General features: G+C 40.7%; 1 protein-coding gene across 1 annotated transcript in view; it reads right to left on the bottom strand.

Moving 5' to 3' along the window:
* The window catches only part of kcng4a (potassium voltage-gated channel, subfamily G, member 4a), a 30,803-nt gene extending 20,780 nt beyond the window's left edge, over positions 1 to 10,023 (bottom strand). The window contains exons 1-2 of the mRNA XM_044123876.1: positions 9,521 to 10,023; positions 1,426 to 1,582 (exon numbers count right to left, since the gene is read on the bottom strand). The gene's annotated coding sequence lies outside the window, so the exon portion shown is untranslated. The remainder of the gene's footprint in view (positions 1 to 1,425; positions 1,583 to 9,520) is intronic.
* Positions 10,024 to 16,515: the final 6,492 nt, after the last annotated feature.

The following is a 16,515-nucleotide window of genomic DNA, read 5'->3' as shown; positions in this document are numbered from 1 at the left end:
TCCGGGCTGCAGATTTCTCTGGGTTTGTCCTTGAGAAGCAGCTCATTAGGGAGAAACAGCGAGCAAACAGTTTGTCCCGGCCTGGACGGCTGCAGGCGGAGCAGGCGGGGCGTTACAGAGGAGACGGAAACCCAGCCGCCACATGGGGGGTCTCTCCACATGAGAGTGTTTTCTAATAAAATATCCATTCTGCTCGTTGAATCCATCATTACTCATTAACCCAGAGTGAAAGTCCGCCGCAGCGTTTCCACTCAGAGCTGAACAAACATGGAGCCAGAGATTCACCGATACGATATCAATACCTGTATCAGGTCTCGTATTGAAAAAAGACCTATAGGGCAGATCTATTCAGTCTAATTCTATATTAGACTATTAATTACTCTTATTTTTATAATCAAGTAATCAATTATTCTGCTAATATCTGTTATTAGTTGAGTGATTGAATAAAAAAGTTGATTAAACTAAAATAATTTCTGCTAAAACTGACCAAATGTTCCTATCTGTGCATCTTTAATAATTATTTTATTGTAGCTTAGAAAATTAAACTGTAACAAAAATAATCATTTTTTAAGTCAACCTGGACAAAAACCACAAAAATCTAAATCTGATAATAAAGCAGCAGGTGTAACTGGGTTTATATTGTTAGTTATATATTTCCACAAAATGTTTTCTTTAATTTATTCATCCTCTTATATTTGTCTATTCTTGTGTTCCTCTGCTGTGAGGGGTTTGGTCCTCCAGCTCCGCCCTTCTTTCTTCTTCTTTTGCTCCTGGTCCTCCAGGACCATTATAAATATTAAGTTATTAATTTCCTCTTTTTGTTACTGGTTCCACTGGGAGGGGGCAAGTTTTATAATCCGTTGTAATCCTTTCATTTATATTGTTCGAATGTTTATTTTTCCTTCTGTATTAATGATAGGTGATTGGATATTTTCAGTTGAGTTGCTATTACGCCTTTATAACATCTGATGCATGTTAATACTGTTATTTTGTATAGATCGGGTTGGAGAACTGGAGCACATGCTAATGCTAATGCTAATGTCTCCCGATTGACGTGTTAAATAAACGGAGAGCCTCCAAACCCTGAGTCAGAGTTTTGTGGTTTGTCTGATCAGCACATAACGCACACAAAGCAGAAGTCCACCGGTCACACAGGCTTCAGTTTCTCTTTTCATGTTCAGTAAATTTGACTGATTAATTTTCACTTTACAGATTGGTCGCCTGCAAAGCGCTGAAAACCCGGACATGCCCACTTTGTTATGCTAACAGCAGACAGATGCAGCAGCAAACACAGATATCTGCAGGCCGGCCCGGCGGATTAACGGTTTAATCCCTCACAGGCAGGAGGAGTAGAGACGGGATGAGAGCAGCCGGGGCCCGGGGCCCGGGGCCCGGGGCCCGCTGTGCGACAGAAAAAATACTTACTCAGCTGTTTGAAAACTCATCATTTGCTGCAGCGTCTCTCCAGTTGGTTCTGTGTAAAGCAGTTTTCTCTTTCTATAATCCCTCTTTCTGCAACTGATTCTCTCCTGAAAACTGAACCTTTCCTCCAGCAGACAGGAGTCCAGGAAGAGACGAAGCCCTTTAGGAAGAACGGAAACAGAGTCAGATGGTAAATAAAGGAAATAAAGGGAGGAGGAAGATCTGGACTTTTCTTCAGTCCCAGCCGTTGCTGGATCTACTGGATCCTTTTTTTTTGCCATCGTCATGTCGCCAGGCTCAGTTCTGACTCAGCTTTAGTTTGTGTTTTTGGATGATCTGACATTTTGCTCCCCAACGGGTCTCTGCATCCTCGGCCCGTTTTGATTCCAGCTTCATCCAGAGGATGAGAAACTCTGTGTGGTTCCAGTGGCAGATCCTGACGGGACGATGCAGATGATCCAGGTTCACCTTTCCCCCTCGTCCATCTTCTGTCACTCAGAGAGTCGTGTCTGAAAACCGCCTGGTTCCGATAATCAGGTATATTCTCACCTTGGACAGCATGTTGGAACTACGTGAACTAAACTTAGAAACTGATCGCATTTGGTTTAGGGTACAGGTAAATTCAGGTAAATTCAGGTAAATTCAGCCACTCTCCCTCCAGGCTTCTCCAGCAGCTCTCTGATTTCTCAGGATCCAAAGTTCTTCATTAAGTCACTCAGATACAGGTCGCATTAGGGCAAAAAATAATTTGATTTGCATCATTTCAGGCTGCAGTGTGAATGTAACCTAAAAATTGAGTCGTTGGTGAAATCTCTGAAGCCTCTTGCCGTTTGACCTAGTCAAAGCCCGAAGCAACATCTCCAGGATGAATGAGGTGAACATGTCCTCCCTGTTAAGGTGGTGATTCTACTGAATGTTAGCAGCTTGTTTGGTGTGTAAAATCATCCTGCAGATCGACAACACATCCCACAGCTTGATGAGTAAATATTTACTCAAACGTTGAAACTTCGTTGTTTAAAACTAAACAGAATTTTCCATTTGTTCTGCAGCCGTCAGGTTTCAGAGCTGGAAACTAAAACAACTAAACCCCGGCTTGGTTACGGCTTTGTTTGGACTGGATAACTCTGCCGCTCCAGTGGCAATAAAAACAGAAAGCCGTCCCGTCTCGCCTTCCACAACAACGAGCGCCGGCTGATTTGCAGAATCTGAATGGTTTCTATGTAAAAATATTCAGGACCTGCGAAGCCTCCAGTGTGCAGAATCAGTCAGAATGAGCCGGCGTTGTGTACTCTGCTCAGAGGGGAATCATTTGTATTCAAAGCAGGTTCGCAGCACATCAGCAAGGCTTCCAACCGACTTCAAAATCCCTTCCAGCATAAAAGGGAATCCTGTAGCGCGGGCCACCAGGTGGGCAGAGCAGAACCAGTTCAGGGCTTTTCAGCCAAGTCTCATTCACTCCAACTCCATTCATTTTCTACAACTTCTACACCAGCAGCAAGACGTCAGATTTCTACGCATTAAAGCTACTTTAATATTTGATTCAGATTTGAACATGAGGAGCAGATTCCAGCCTCAAGCAAATGCAGCCACTCCTGGTTGGATAGTTATAAAGCTTTTAAAATAAAAGGAGTTATAATGAGCATCATAATTTTGAGAAGTATCAGGCTCTCTGCAGGAAGCCGACTCAACCCTCACTGGTCCACACTTTACAAGAAAGTAACATCCGAGGAAGTCTTTATGGCAATAAAGGAAGCTGTCGAACATCTGAGGGAGGAAATGAGAGAAGCTGAAATACATCATTTCATTTTGAAGACATTTCTCACCTAGAAGGAAATGTCTTCTTATAAAGGTTTCTGCAGGTTTCACCAACTCAAATTTAAGACTCAAGTACACACACACACACACACACACACACACACACACACACACACACACACACACACACACACACACACACACACACACACACACACACAGAGGAAGTAAAGGTGCTACTTGTGAGATTAATTATAGACCTTGTCACAGTTTTACTTTAGTTGAAGTTCTTTAACGTTCCTTCTTTTAATCTTTTTCCTATTTATCACATCGCTGCCTCTGTGGCTCCTTGGTTTACTCTCCTCCATTTCTTCTTTATTTAGCTCCATAGTTTTATATAAAGCTTGACCACTTTTTAAAATCTACAAAACTTCTCAGTTAATGTCACAACAAACGTTACTTTTAGCTTAGTGCTAGCTGCAACGCTAAGCTACAGCACTGTCCGGGGAGAAGAGAGCTTTTGGTCAGTTTGTTGTGCTAACAGCAGTTAGCATTCTGCAGTAGCACTAAGCTACAGCTAGAACTGCAGCTAAGCGACTAGCAGCGACTATTTTTCTGAGTAGCTTTAGCCAGACGGATATTTGTGCTTCTCATACTGCATACATCTCTACAGCATCAACCGGTAAAGTCAAGCTAACTAACTTTTTCTATCAAAAAAAGTTATCCAGCCAGAAAACGTCTTATTAATATTAAAAAGCAATATTAGCTTTATTATTGTTAGTAATGTCCGGCGGCTGGAGTTTGGGCCATTTTACTGACCGACACGCAGCGTCTGGCTCAGTAACGTCAGGTCGGTACCAGAACCTGTTTTATCACGCTGCGATAAACAGATGTAGTTCATTGACAACATGCTAGCTAATGTTAAAACAGCTGGATAAATGCGAGTAACCATGGCAACCAGTGAGTTTATAAGCCGGTCAAGCTGCGCGAGTATCGGCTATTTAATTCCTCTTCGCACCAAAATACACCATGTCTGCTCATCTATTCAGTTTGTATTATTGTGGGTCTGTTGCTGTCAAGAAGAACTAATAAATTAAATTAAATTAAGTGTCTTTTATGGATTTAAAGATCTAGTTTTAGTTGAATATTTGCTGCAAAAGTCAAAGAACAAAAGATAAATTCTGAAAACAGGTTTGGTTTCTGTTTCTTGGTGGATTAATGGTGAAAAACCAGAGAAGTTGTCATCTGGGTTCAGAGTCCGTCCGGCTCTGATCGGGTCCAGAAGGTTTCTTTTTCACAGCAAACAGAACAGCAGCCAGCTGAAGGAAACTGGATCCTCACCGACTCGGGTTGCCAGATCCTGTTACAGGCAGCAGCAACAGCTGCAGGTGGAAATCCTGATGAACGGAGCCAGCAGGAGGAGGAAGACCTGATCTGTTCATCAGCACTGAGTTTATGTCAGGATCCGGGTTCCAGGACCGCGAGCCGCATCTTCTGCTTCCATGTCCATCTTCTTCAGAAGAGCAAACATCACGGCGTCCATCTTGTTTCCAAAAATGCTAACATTGTTTTATCTGAAGTCATTTGCATAAACTGAGTCACTGGTGATTATTTGTGATATCAAAGGTAGAAAGGTTTTTAGCGAGATGCAACAGTTTAGTTTCAACATTTTGTTTACATGAAAACAGCATTTTAGACGTCATTCTATAATATTTACCATAAAACATGTTCTGTGTGATGAAAGCGTTTCGCACCGCCTCGGCATTTTGAGGAAGATGAAAACGATGCTGAAAGAACCAAACCAAGCAAACGGCTCACATTTCTATCAGCAGCGATATTAAAGAAATACTCTCATAAATATTTGAAAGTATGGCGTTTCCTTGGACCGGGCCTCAGATACGGTCAGAACAGGAGAATCCATGATGACCGTCATAAAAACGCCAACATGTTTGTTTTAAACAGATCTGGGAGAAAATATCCAGTTAATCCTTCCAGCAGTCGGAGGCAGCTGGAGGAAAAGAAACATTTGAACATGTGAAGAACAGATTCAAAACGATTCTGAAGGATTCAGCAGCTAAAAAAGGATTTTCATTCAAAATGTTGATTATTTTATCAATATATAGATTGATTGTGATTGATTAACTACAGATGAACTGGATCAATTATTTTAATTGAACTGAAACAAGACAAACGTTCAGCTGGACTTTAGAGCAGAGAACTGGACCAGCAATCAGTCCGACTTAATCACCTGGTTCTTACTGGTTTAGAGGAGAACCAGTAAGAGTTCTGGTTCTTACTGGTATAGAGGAGAACCAGTAAGAGTTCTGGTTCTTACTGGTTTACAGGAGAACCAGTAAGAGTTCTGGTTCTTACTGGTATAGAGGAGAACCAGTAAGAGTTCTGGTTCTTACTGGTTTACAGGAGAACCAGTAAGAGGTCTGGTTCTTACTGGTTTACAGAAGAACCAGTAAGAGTTCTGGTTCTTACTGGTATAGAGGAGAACCAGTAAGAGTTCTGGTTCTTACTGGTTTACAGGAGAACCAGTAAGAGTTCTGGTTCTTACCGGTTTACAGAAGAACCAGTAAGAGTTCTGGTTCTTACTGGTTTACAGAAGAACCAGTAAGAGGTCTGGTTCTTACTGGTTTACAGGAGAACCAGTAAGAGGTCTGGTTCTTACTGGTTTACAGAAGAACCAGTAAGAGTTCTGGTTCTTACTGGTCTGAATTCATCCTGGTTTTGTTTCTTGCAGGAAGTGTTCGTACCTTCAACCCTCTGACTGGGTCAGTCTGTAGCCGACCTGTCTGCCCAGTTTAACCTGGGAGAGTCACTGGTGACCAGTCTGACCAGCTGGTTATGATGAGGGGTCGTTTTTGCCCGGCCCGGCCCGGCCGTCTGTGGTTCTGGGTCATGTTTCACGGTGGAGACATGATTGAAGCAGCTGAGCTAACAGGAAGTGATGTCGGCTGTGGTTGATTAAATCCCTCCACGGCCCAGCGGTGCGGTGGTGCAGCGTGTTCTCACAGCTGTCTGATTCCAGCAGCTTGTTGGTTTTGTCTCTCTTGTTGGTGGGGGGAACAGAAACAGCAGAGAGTTTCCCCCCCACAGCCTCTCTAACAGCTCGGCTCCGACATCCTGAACGCCTCCATGGCGCCAACAAGAAGAGCAACATGGTGAGTCATCGAACGACGCTGCCTCCGTTTTCTATCTGAAGAGACCAGAAGTAACTTCATGAGCAGAGGAAGGGATAAAAAGTTCTTCAGAACCAGTTTGGGTTTGTTCCCGTCCACGTTGCTGGTTTGGCTCAGCTGCCTCCCAAACAGGAAGGAAACAAGATGGAGGAAAAACTGAGGCTGAGACTTTTCACCACTTTCTGAAGCCCAGATTGATTTTACACTGACATGAAAAAATGTCCCATAAACCATAACAACACTCCGCCAGGCCAAAATTCAAAATCAAAAACAGTCACCGCCTGAATTTAAGTCAGCAGAAATGAGTTTCCTGTTGGAGATTTGCTTCCTTCCAGCTCCACATCGTCTGGTCAAGGAGAAGATGCTTAAGAACGGTCAAATCTTTGGCTCCAAAGAAAAAATACCTGAAATATGGCTGAGAAAAATCCAACAGATTATTAAAACCTGGAAGAAAACAGGGAACCATCGACTCTAAGAGAATCCTGAATCGATTAATCAATCGATCGATCACTGGAACGGTTTCAGACAAACCAAAGAAACATGGCAGCTCAGGTCGGTGAAGGTCAGTGAAGGTCGGTGAAGGTCAGAGCAGTCAAGAAAACTTCCGATCAGAGAGGAAAACCACAGGAAAAACTTTCTGCTGATATTAATGATCTAATAATATCACAATTTTTACTGCACAACCAACAAACATTTGACACCCGTTTCTCAGACTGGTGGTGGTGGGAGCTGCAGTCATCATGAGCCAGTTCTCATTTTCTGAGTTTGGAAATTAATCACTAATTTAACCAAACTTTGTGCTTTTGTTGACATTTGAAATGAAGCTTGATATTTTGTGTTAGCATGATGCTGACACTGAACACACACCTGGACACACACACACACACACACACCCTGCTCATCCTCTTCCATCTCATTTTTATGAACTTCCTTCCTTCCAGATGCAGATCCCTCTGCAGCCTCAGTTCAACCCTCTGATTAACTTCCTTCTCTGCTCCCAGTGAAACCAGCAGGGGGAGACGCGTCTCCCCAGGAAAGAGAAGAGAAGAAGATCGGATTGGTTCGTTTTGGAGCAGAACGGGCATCAGTTAACCGTTTGCATGACGGAGCAGCTTCCGTGCAGCAGAGCGAGTTCATGAACAAACTGAATAATTTATCTCACGTATCTCTGTATCCGCGCTGCGATATCGAGTTTTAATAATGGAGCTGAAAGAAAAACAGGACGAAACAAGAAAAACACGGATCTGAGGTTCACCTTCATGAATCTGCAGGTCAGTCCCGGAACGACGGCAACAGAGCAACTTAACAGCAACTAACAGCAACTTAACGGCAACTTCTCACCAGCAGCAAACAATGCAGCAGAAAGTTTTAGTTATGGTTGTGAAATAAATGTTTGCATACAAGCTAGTACTTTCACTGCAGTACAGCTAACTGCTGCAGGAATGTAGAAAAGTTTAAGGTTAAAATTCTTGTCAGGATCTAAAACAATTAAATCATTTGTGTTGTTGGTAGAAATATTAAAACAAATGGAAGCCAATGAATATACAGTGATATTCTCTAAATTCATTAACTCCACGTTTCTGTGCCAACAGGATTTTTATTGTCTGATCTTATAATTTAGAATAGAATAGAATAGAATAAGTACTTTATTCATCCCAGCAGGGAAATTACTTCGCAGTTGCAGCATAAAGACAAAACACAGTAACAACTAGTTGTAGATAAAATAAATAAAATATAAAATGCTATAAATTGTAAAATTATAAAGTGTAAAATTAATTTAATCTTTAAGTCGTGTTTTCTTTGAAAACAGAAAATCATCATAATTAAACAAAAAAAAAAGATTTAATCTGTAAAATGTTTTAAATGATGTTCATGATTTTAAACAGCTCCATGTTCTTCAGTAAATAGTTTCTCTTGCTCTCTGAACTGATGTTTGGATTCAAAGCAACATTTGCAAAATTCATGCACATCATTTACTTTTCTGCTCATTTTCATTCCTCAGCTGCCGAGTGTCTCTAAAGAGCATCAAACCAAATTAGAAATAACTTTTAGACATTTGTTCACATATTATCTAGTTCAATATGTCACATGTAGGAGACAGTCAGCAAAAATATATTTTTACTGCCCAGCCTCTCCGGGTTAAGATTATTGACAGATTATTGACAGATTATTGACAGATTATATCAGTAAGATTCAGGTTTGCTGAATGGAGGTCAGAGTTTCCTCTGTGGGAGAAACGAAGGTAAATTAATGAAGGAGTGAGATAAACACAGATAAAGAAAATAAATGACTTAAATAACAACGTGAGATAAACATTGATAAGAATAACTTATCAATGCTAAACAACCAGCCTTTGATTTGGATCTTTATTAACTGTTTTTCTCATCCTGCTCCTTTAAAAGCTTCGTGGTTTTTTATTTATTATTTTAACAATGGATGCATTCTCAGAGTGAGCCGAGGAGAGTTTCCTGTTTGAAGCGTGACCTTCTGACCTCTGCCTGTGGAGGTCGGCGTTCAAACATCCGGAGTCGGAGAGGAGAGATGCAGCGCTGCACCGAGTTCCTCCTGGGTCCAACAGAACCAGAACCACACGCTCCGAGTCCAAACCTCTTCATTTTATTGTCTTTATTTGACCGGCGGCCTCAGGTTTCATCAGGCTGACCCACTTCCTGTCAGGTTCATTCAGACCCACTTCCTGTCAGGTTCATTCAGACCCACTTCCTGTCAGGTTCATTCAGACCCACTTCCTGTCAGGTTCATTCAGACCCGCCTGGTACCGTCCCGGATTCGAGCTGCAGCCTTTCATTTCCTTCTGGATCTAATCTGAACTTTCCTCCATTTAATTGATGAGATTTTAAATTTCACTCAATGACCAGCTTTTATTTTGAAAGTTGCCAAGACCAAAACATATGAAAAACAATAAAACACATAAAGTTCAGGAAAATGTAACCTGATTTGTCTCATAACTCTAAAACACTTTGGAACATCAAATGAAATGCATCGACAGTAAAACCTGTGATGTAAAACCGTGTTTAAAGTCTAAAAACATGCACATTTTAACTCAACATTAATAACATGACATTTATTAAAGTGGCACTTTAATAAATGTGTGTAAACATGTCAGCGTTTGTCTGACATTAAAGTTTAAAACTCACCGGCTCTTTTTCTTTTTATCAAACTCTGCAGTTTCTTTTCCAGGTTAAATTTTCTCAGCTTTTTTCTCACATGTTGGATTTTTCTGCTCTGTGACTGAATCTCTCCAAATCATCTGATCATCTGATCATTTCCACCTGGAACAAAACGTCCACTTCCCTCAGCCAATCAGAACCCGGCCCTTAAAATGAAAAGGTTAAAAAAATTATCAAGAAGAATGTTTAAAGGTTGTTTATTTAATGCCTCTTGTGTCTTTCTGCTGTTTTTTTGTTGTTGTTTTGAATAAAAACATTTAATGGAACCAACAAAATCTGAACCAACTGAAACATCGGAGGAATTTGTTGGTTTTAACTGTTTGTCTCTTTTTTATCCAAAATGAATCAAAACTCAAACAGGCAGCGTGGAAATCTGTCTGAATGTGTGATTCACAACATTTCACTGCGAACAGGAGAATATGATGAAGCTCTGCCCTCCTCCTCCTCACTCAGCCGTCCGACCTGCAGAAACGGAAAGAAACAACTGCAGGAAGTGACATCAGCAGCTGAGGCTTTCTGCACCCGGATGAAAAAATAAACAATCTGTCTGCAGATTTACTTCCTGTTCTTTATGTTTTTAGGAAAATCAAACTTTTCCATTTAAACGGCATTAGCTTCTCTGTTAAGAAACATCGACTTTTTAAATGTATATATATGTATTTTTTATTCACTATTCAGTAATTATTGCATTTGTTTAGTATAAATTAATCCTCATGCTTTCTAATTTTAGTTGGTAAAAATTTTTTACACAGTATTGCAGAGGGAACCGGAAAAGAACCGGAGAACCTCTGACTCTACAGCCAGAAACCTCTACAGAGGAGAGTGAAAAAGACGGTGTGTGTGTGTGTGTGTGTGTGTGTGTGTGTGTGTGTGTGTGTGTGTTTATATCACTCCATGTGGGCAGGTAAGACACACAGAGGATGTGAGATTGGAAAAAGGTCGACAGGTTGTTTACCAGAGGAGAACATCCCCCGTGTCACGCTGTGTGTGTGTGTGTGTGTGTGTGTGTGTGTGTGTGTGTGTGTGTGCAGTGACTCAGTGTACTATTTTCCTGTGTAACACAGCTTCATGTATCTCTTAGTGAATCTATAAGTGAATCCATGTTTTCATAAAATGAGTTTGGACAGAAAATCTGTTTGTTGCTCTGCAGGAATTTTCTGTCTTCATTCATGAAGTTGCAGTAAATTAAAAGCATATCTTTGCTCCTGGTAATAAAACCAAATAATTAATGCAAACTGTGGCGCCGCATAGATTTCATGAATCCAACATAAAGAAGAAGCTTTATGTTGGATTCATGGAAACATGAGATGAACTGTTTTTACTTGACATGGTGAAATGTTCTTGTAGTAATAATAACATTATGTATATATGTAGTTATGTATATATGTAGTTATGTATATATGTAGTTATGTATATATGTAATTATGTATATATGTAATTATGTATATATGTAATTATGTATATATGTAATTATGTATACATGTAATTATGTACATCTGTGTAATGGTTGTAACTCATGATGGTTTCCATGACTCAGCATTTCTAATCCTGACAGTAAAACATCGTCTCTCCTGTTGTCGTCCTGATCAGGAACATTGTTCCCACCGCTGTAAATCAAGCTCATGTTTGGGCTCCTCCACGGCCTTTTAGCTGCTCAGTTGATCCACAGAAAAAGCCGACTGGTCTGAGGGAAGGTTTTCACTTTCAGCAGGTCCAATGCAGAAAGAACGACTGCAGGAGGTTTGAAACTAAAGATTTAGTTAGCAAGCTACATATCTGGGTTCAAACAGTTAGCTCATAAATACTCTCCTCTCCTCTCCTTCTCTCCCCCTACATATATTTCTGTTCCTCCCCTGAATGAGTTGATCCTGCTGAACTAAATCATTTAAATCCAGCAGCAAAGCATCTAAAGGTAACGTTGGGACCTTTGACAGCGTTTCTCCTCTGCAGTCAAAGGTAACTTTAATTTCAAGGTCAGCTCATTTCCTGCCTCCTATAAACAACTAATGATTATTGGACTCTTGGCTGCGAGAAGTTTTGCATAAATTGAAGTTATGTTGGCACGCAGCTCAAAAAGTGACCTTTAGTTCAACCCGTAGAGCCAGATGCTCTGCAATGTGCCATAAAACAAGAGATAATCAAGCTAATGGATCAACCAGAACATGCAAATGACTGAGAGGTCGATACCTGTCAGCTGCAGTAATGGAGCGGAAACCGGCCGGCCCACCAAACCGCTTCGGATCTGACGGCTGGGAGAGACGTGACCCATTTCAGCATCTTCATCATCCTCATGATGATGAGGCCGTCCTGCACTGTGAGACGTTTTGATTGGATCCTCCATAAACTCCTGTCATAATTGGCTCAGATAATCGACCCCATTAAGGATCCGGTTCCACTCAAAACGGACGAATAACAACAACAAAGTGTGAGGAAAGGAGGTTTAGTTTCCTCTGAATTAATTCAAGTTCTCCCCAAACCAGGAGGCGAACAAATCGATCAGATCAATCAGATCTGATTTGATCTGATTGAGACGAGAATCTGGCAGCTGAGTGGAAGAGAAAAAGACGCAACGTCTGGATTTCACCTGCAGGAGACAAAACCAGGAGCGTGTGTGTGTGTGTGTGTGTGTGTGTGTGTGTGTGTGTGTGTGTGTGCGTGCGTGCGTGTGTGTGGTACATACTCTACATATATGACCTTACTTGCCAATGAGTGAGTGGAGGAGAGAGCAGTGGAGCTTTGCAGAAACAATCATGAAGTAAAAGAGTTTGTCAAAGACAGAGAGCAAGGTGGATATTACACCTGTTATTAAGCATTTATGTCTTTAATGGACAGGTGGGACGGCATTATAATGTTTAATGGAGTTCAGGGTAATTAATCACGTTTTAATAGATTTTTTTATGCTGTGGATAAACAAACCAAGTCTAAAAATATTCCTCAGACGATGAAGGTGATGTTGGACCAGTGTAGAAAAACGTCTGGGTGAAATTCAGCTTCATCACCTTATTACAGAGAAACATTTTACAGTGAAACATTTAACTGTAAAACATTTAACTGTAAAATATTTAACTGTAAAATATTTTACCGTTTCCTGCTTCATGTTTGACTGAAGAAACTGTAGAAAGTCAGTAAGCTGGACAATTTCTGAAGCTCAGGCGCCTCGAAACGAGAGAACAGATCTGGAGACAAACAGACCGGTTATCACAAGTAAAACCGACCAGAACCTGGAGGAACCAGAACCTGGAGGAACCAGAACCTGGAGGAACCAGAACCTGGAGGAACCTCAGTACTCAATAATCTCTCAGAAAAACACAAAGAACTTTGAAGTCAGAACCTTAAAACATTCATTTTGATAGATTTTTATGCATTAAATATTTTAATGGAATCAAAACATTTATATATTTTTTAAATAATTTCTTTCTGGAACTTTCTAAACTCTGATTTCCCAATTTTTTTTTCCCAACACACCCACACACACACACACACACACCAACACACACACGCTAATACACACACACACACACGCCAACACACCAACACACACCCACACAGGAGCTTTAACTAAATGCACCATGAGGGAAATTATCTTTCTGTGCTGTGATTAAAAAAAGAATTTGTCGTCTTTTCTTGGCTAATGATCCAAAATAAAAATGAACCATGAAGATAAAAAAGAATGAGCCGTTCGGCCATCTGTGGTTTTCTGCCTTCAGATGGAAAGAGGCCAACGAGAGCAGAGCAGGCGTTCTCCACAGGGAGCAGCTGGTGAAGTAAAGACTACAGAGCTTGTTTTTCAGTCAGGAGACCCTGCAGCAGTAAACTGGGCTGTAATTACTGCATGAAATGTTGCTCAGCGTTTAGCTGTGATTTACTGCCTGGCCTGTAAGTGCAGCCAGACCCAAACGGTTCATCCATCGTCAGAGGAGCTGGACCTTCATCCTGACGGGTTCGTCCTCCTCTTCGCTCCACATGGAGCCTCCACACCATCTGCCTGCTTCCTGGTAAAATCCCTGAAAATACATCTACACACTCCAAACACACACAGACCAACATTCACACACAGGAAACGTCAAGGACTTCACCAACATTTTAATCCATTTGGCTTCAATACCTTTATGAGAAAAACAGAATTACCAAACACCAAAACGAATAACAAGAAACCTTTGAAATATTTTTTTTCCTATTAATATAAAAGTTGTTTGCAGAACATAAAAACTCATAATTAGTTCACAAATGGTTTTTCACCTTTGCAATGCATGCTGGGTTGGTGAAGCGGGTTCCAGTGGACCGGAGGCATAAACAAAACACAGGAAGTCAAAGCAGAAGAGGAAGATGGCTGCCGCAACAAAACGTCTGGATGGAGAAAAACGGCCTCAAAGTTTTCATTAGCCGTCCTAACAAGAGATCTGTGAAGCAAGCTAACGTCATCGGCTACTGTTTATTACATTAGCTACAGCTAACACCATTAGCGGGAACTAGCACAATCAGCTACAGCTAACACCATTAGCGGGAACTAGCACAATCAGCTACAGCTAACACCATTAGCGGGAGCTAGCACAATTAGCTACAGCTAACACCATTAGCAGGAGCTAGCACAATCAGCTACAGCTAACACCATTAGCAGGAGCTAGCACAATCAGCTACAGCTAACACCATTAGCAGGAGCTAGCACAATCAGCTACAGCTAACACCATTAGCAGGAGCTAGCACCGTTAGCTGGAACTAATGCTAAGTGAAAAGACGTTCATAGATTCAGTTTTGTATCGAACCTTTCAGCTCCAGTAGAGAAAATGTTTAGCTCCTGATGCTAACTGTAAACAGCTTCAGGATGAAACTTCACATCTTAGCAGCTTAAAAAACTAATGTTAAAATACAGAATTAAGGAAAATTGAAATGTGAACGACTCTATAACCTTTATTGGTTGGACTGTTTCCTGTTTTCAGTCCTGATTTGAAGTTTCTCCACATTTCAGGTTTTGATGGAGTTTTTCTGTTTTAAACTAAATTCTGCTTCACTTTGTTAGTTCTGGTTCTGGAAACACTGAGGCAGCAGGTCTCTGATGTCCTGAGGGATTACATGATTTATAATCTATATTGACCCAAAACCAGTTAGTGCTTTATGGACCAATGTTGAAATGTATCTTTTATATTTTTTATTTCTATTACAGGGGTTCAATACACCCTTTACATGATTTTTAGTCAATAAAAGTTGTGAAATGGTTATTTCAGGTGTGTTAAAGTGAGATATGAGCAGTAAAAAGATTCACCTGGCTGCTTTATTTCCCTTAATTCAGAACCTTCTGCCTCCTTTGGAGCTGGATTCTCACATGAAATGAATCTGACCTCTCTCCGCCTCGCCCTGCTGCTCTGGCCGACCATCAGCACTTTATTAAATCCTCAATAAAGGAGAAAATTTGAACGGCCATATGCATATTTTTATAGCTGAAAGCAAAAGGACAGAGGGAGAGGAGAGCCGTCGTCTGTCCAGCTTTCCTTTCAGGGCCGAACAGAAACATTTCAGACGCATCTGGACTGTGTTGGTTTTTCTGCCAGGTTGTATAAATACAGCAGCATTTAGTTTGGGAGAAACGTTCTTCATTACAACAGCTGAACGACACTGGTTATACAATTCATCAACTTTTGGCAACAGCAGAGGAAACAGAGACATTCAGACGGTCGGATCAGAGAGGAAGAAAGTTTTTACATGTCAAACAGTTTGGAAAGATCTGTAAGCAGTTCAGGTTCTGGAAAAACCATTAGAGCCGCGGAGCAGAAAGCCCAGAACATCTCTGCTCCTGTTTCAGGGAAGATAAATGAAAGCAGTGAAATGTTTCAGCCAGCAGCTTCTGAAGCGCCACTGAGATCCAGCAGAACGTCGGCAGCCATTAAAAATCCCATCGCTGCAGACTTATGTAACTAACCCAGTGTTTAAAAACACAAGGAAAATAATAGATGTTGATTTAATGTCTTATTCTACCACAAGAGCTAAAAGGTAATAAAGTTAAAAAACAAGTTAATAAACATGTTCCTAAATTTAGATCAAAAGTGCTAAAAATCTTAAAAATGTGAAATATGCCTTTAGTGTTAGCTTCTATTGACGGATTAAGCAGCCAATGGCTGGCGCGGTCTGGTTTCGCATCAGCCAATAGGGTTGATTGTCCCGCCCCTTTCAACTGCTGACGGTTGTTTCCGTAAAGAGCTGGTAGGAAATTGACGAATCTGGAAATTGGTAAAGAAAACAATATTAATATAAATTCACTAAATATATAATTCAAAATACTAAATTCGTTTTTATTAGATCTCGGAGGGTTTCCCTCATGAACAAGTGAAGCCCGAAAAAAACCGTGGACGGCTCGGAGCATCGGTGAGGCATCGCACGCGCTCGGCAGTTGGTTAAGTAAATTTGGTGAAAATTGGCTAAAATACCTATTAAATTATCAAATTTAATATAAAATAATTAAAAGAGGGGGGCTGGGGGGCTGGATCAGAAAGTTTACATCAGGAACATTTAATAAAATCATCCATAAAATCCAAACCCAAAACAGACTGAAACTTCAAACGTGGTAAAAATACTTTCAAACGTCTCAATAATAATAATAATAATAATAATAATAATAATAATAATAATAATAATAATAATAATAATAATAATACTTTTCCCTGAAGCAGCGGCCGAACCAAACCGAACCTGTGACCCAGAACCTCTGGCGGGTCGGCACCAACCCAGGGTTCTGCTCCAGTCGGGTCCAGTAAAAAGCTGCTTTCACATCAAACTGTGAAACATGACTGAACTTGTCTTAAGTTATCAATTATTTCATAGATGAAGTTTTAAACATTTGGAGTTCAAAGAAAACATCTGAAGATTTGACTAAAACTCATCGTAACGTCGGTCAGCAGGATCCTTTCTTCAGATGATTTTAAATAAAAATGTATTAAATTTAATGTGTTAATTAGTGACACAACGATGGA

The sequence above is a fragment of the Gambusia affinis genome, linkage group LG08 (assembly GCF_019740435.1).
Source record: "Gambusia affinis linkage group LG08, SWU_Gaff_1.0, whole genome shotgun sequence".
Taxonomy (NCBI): domain Eukaryota; kingdom Metazoa; phylum Chordata; class Actinopteri; order Cyprinodontiformes; family Poeciliidae; genus Gambusia; species Gambusia affinis.
This window is presented reverse-complemented; position numbering and strand designations above follow the sequence as displayed.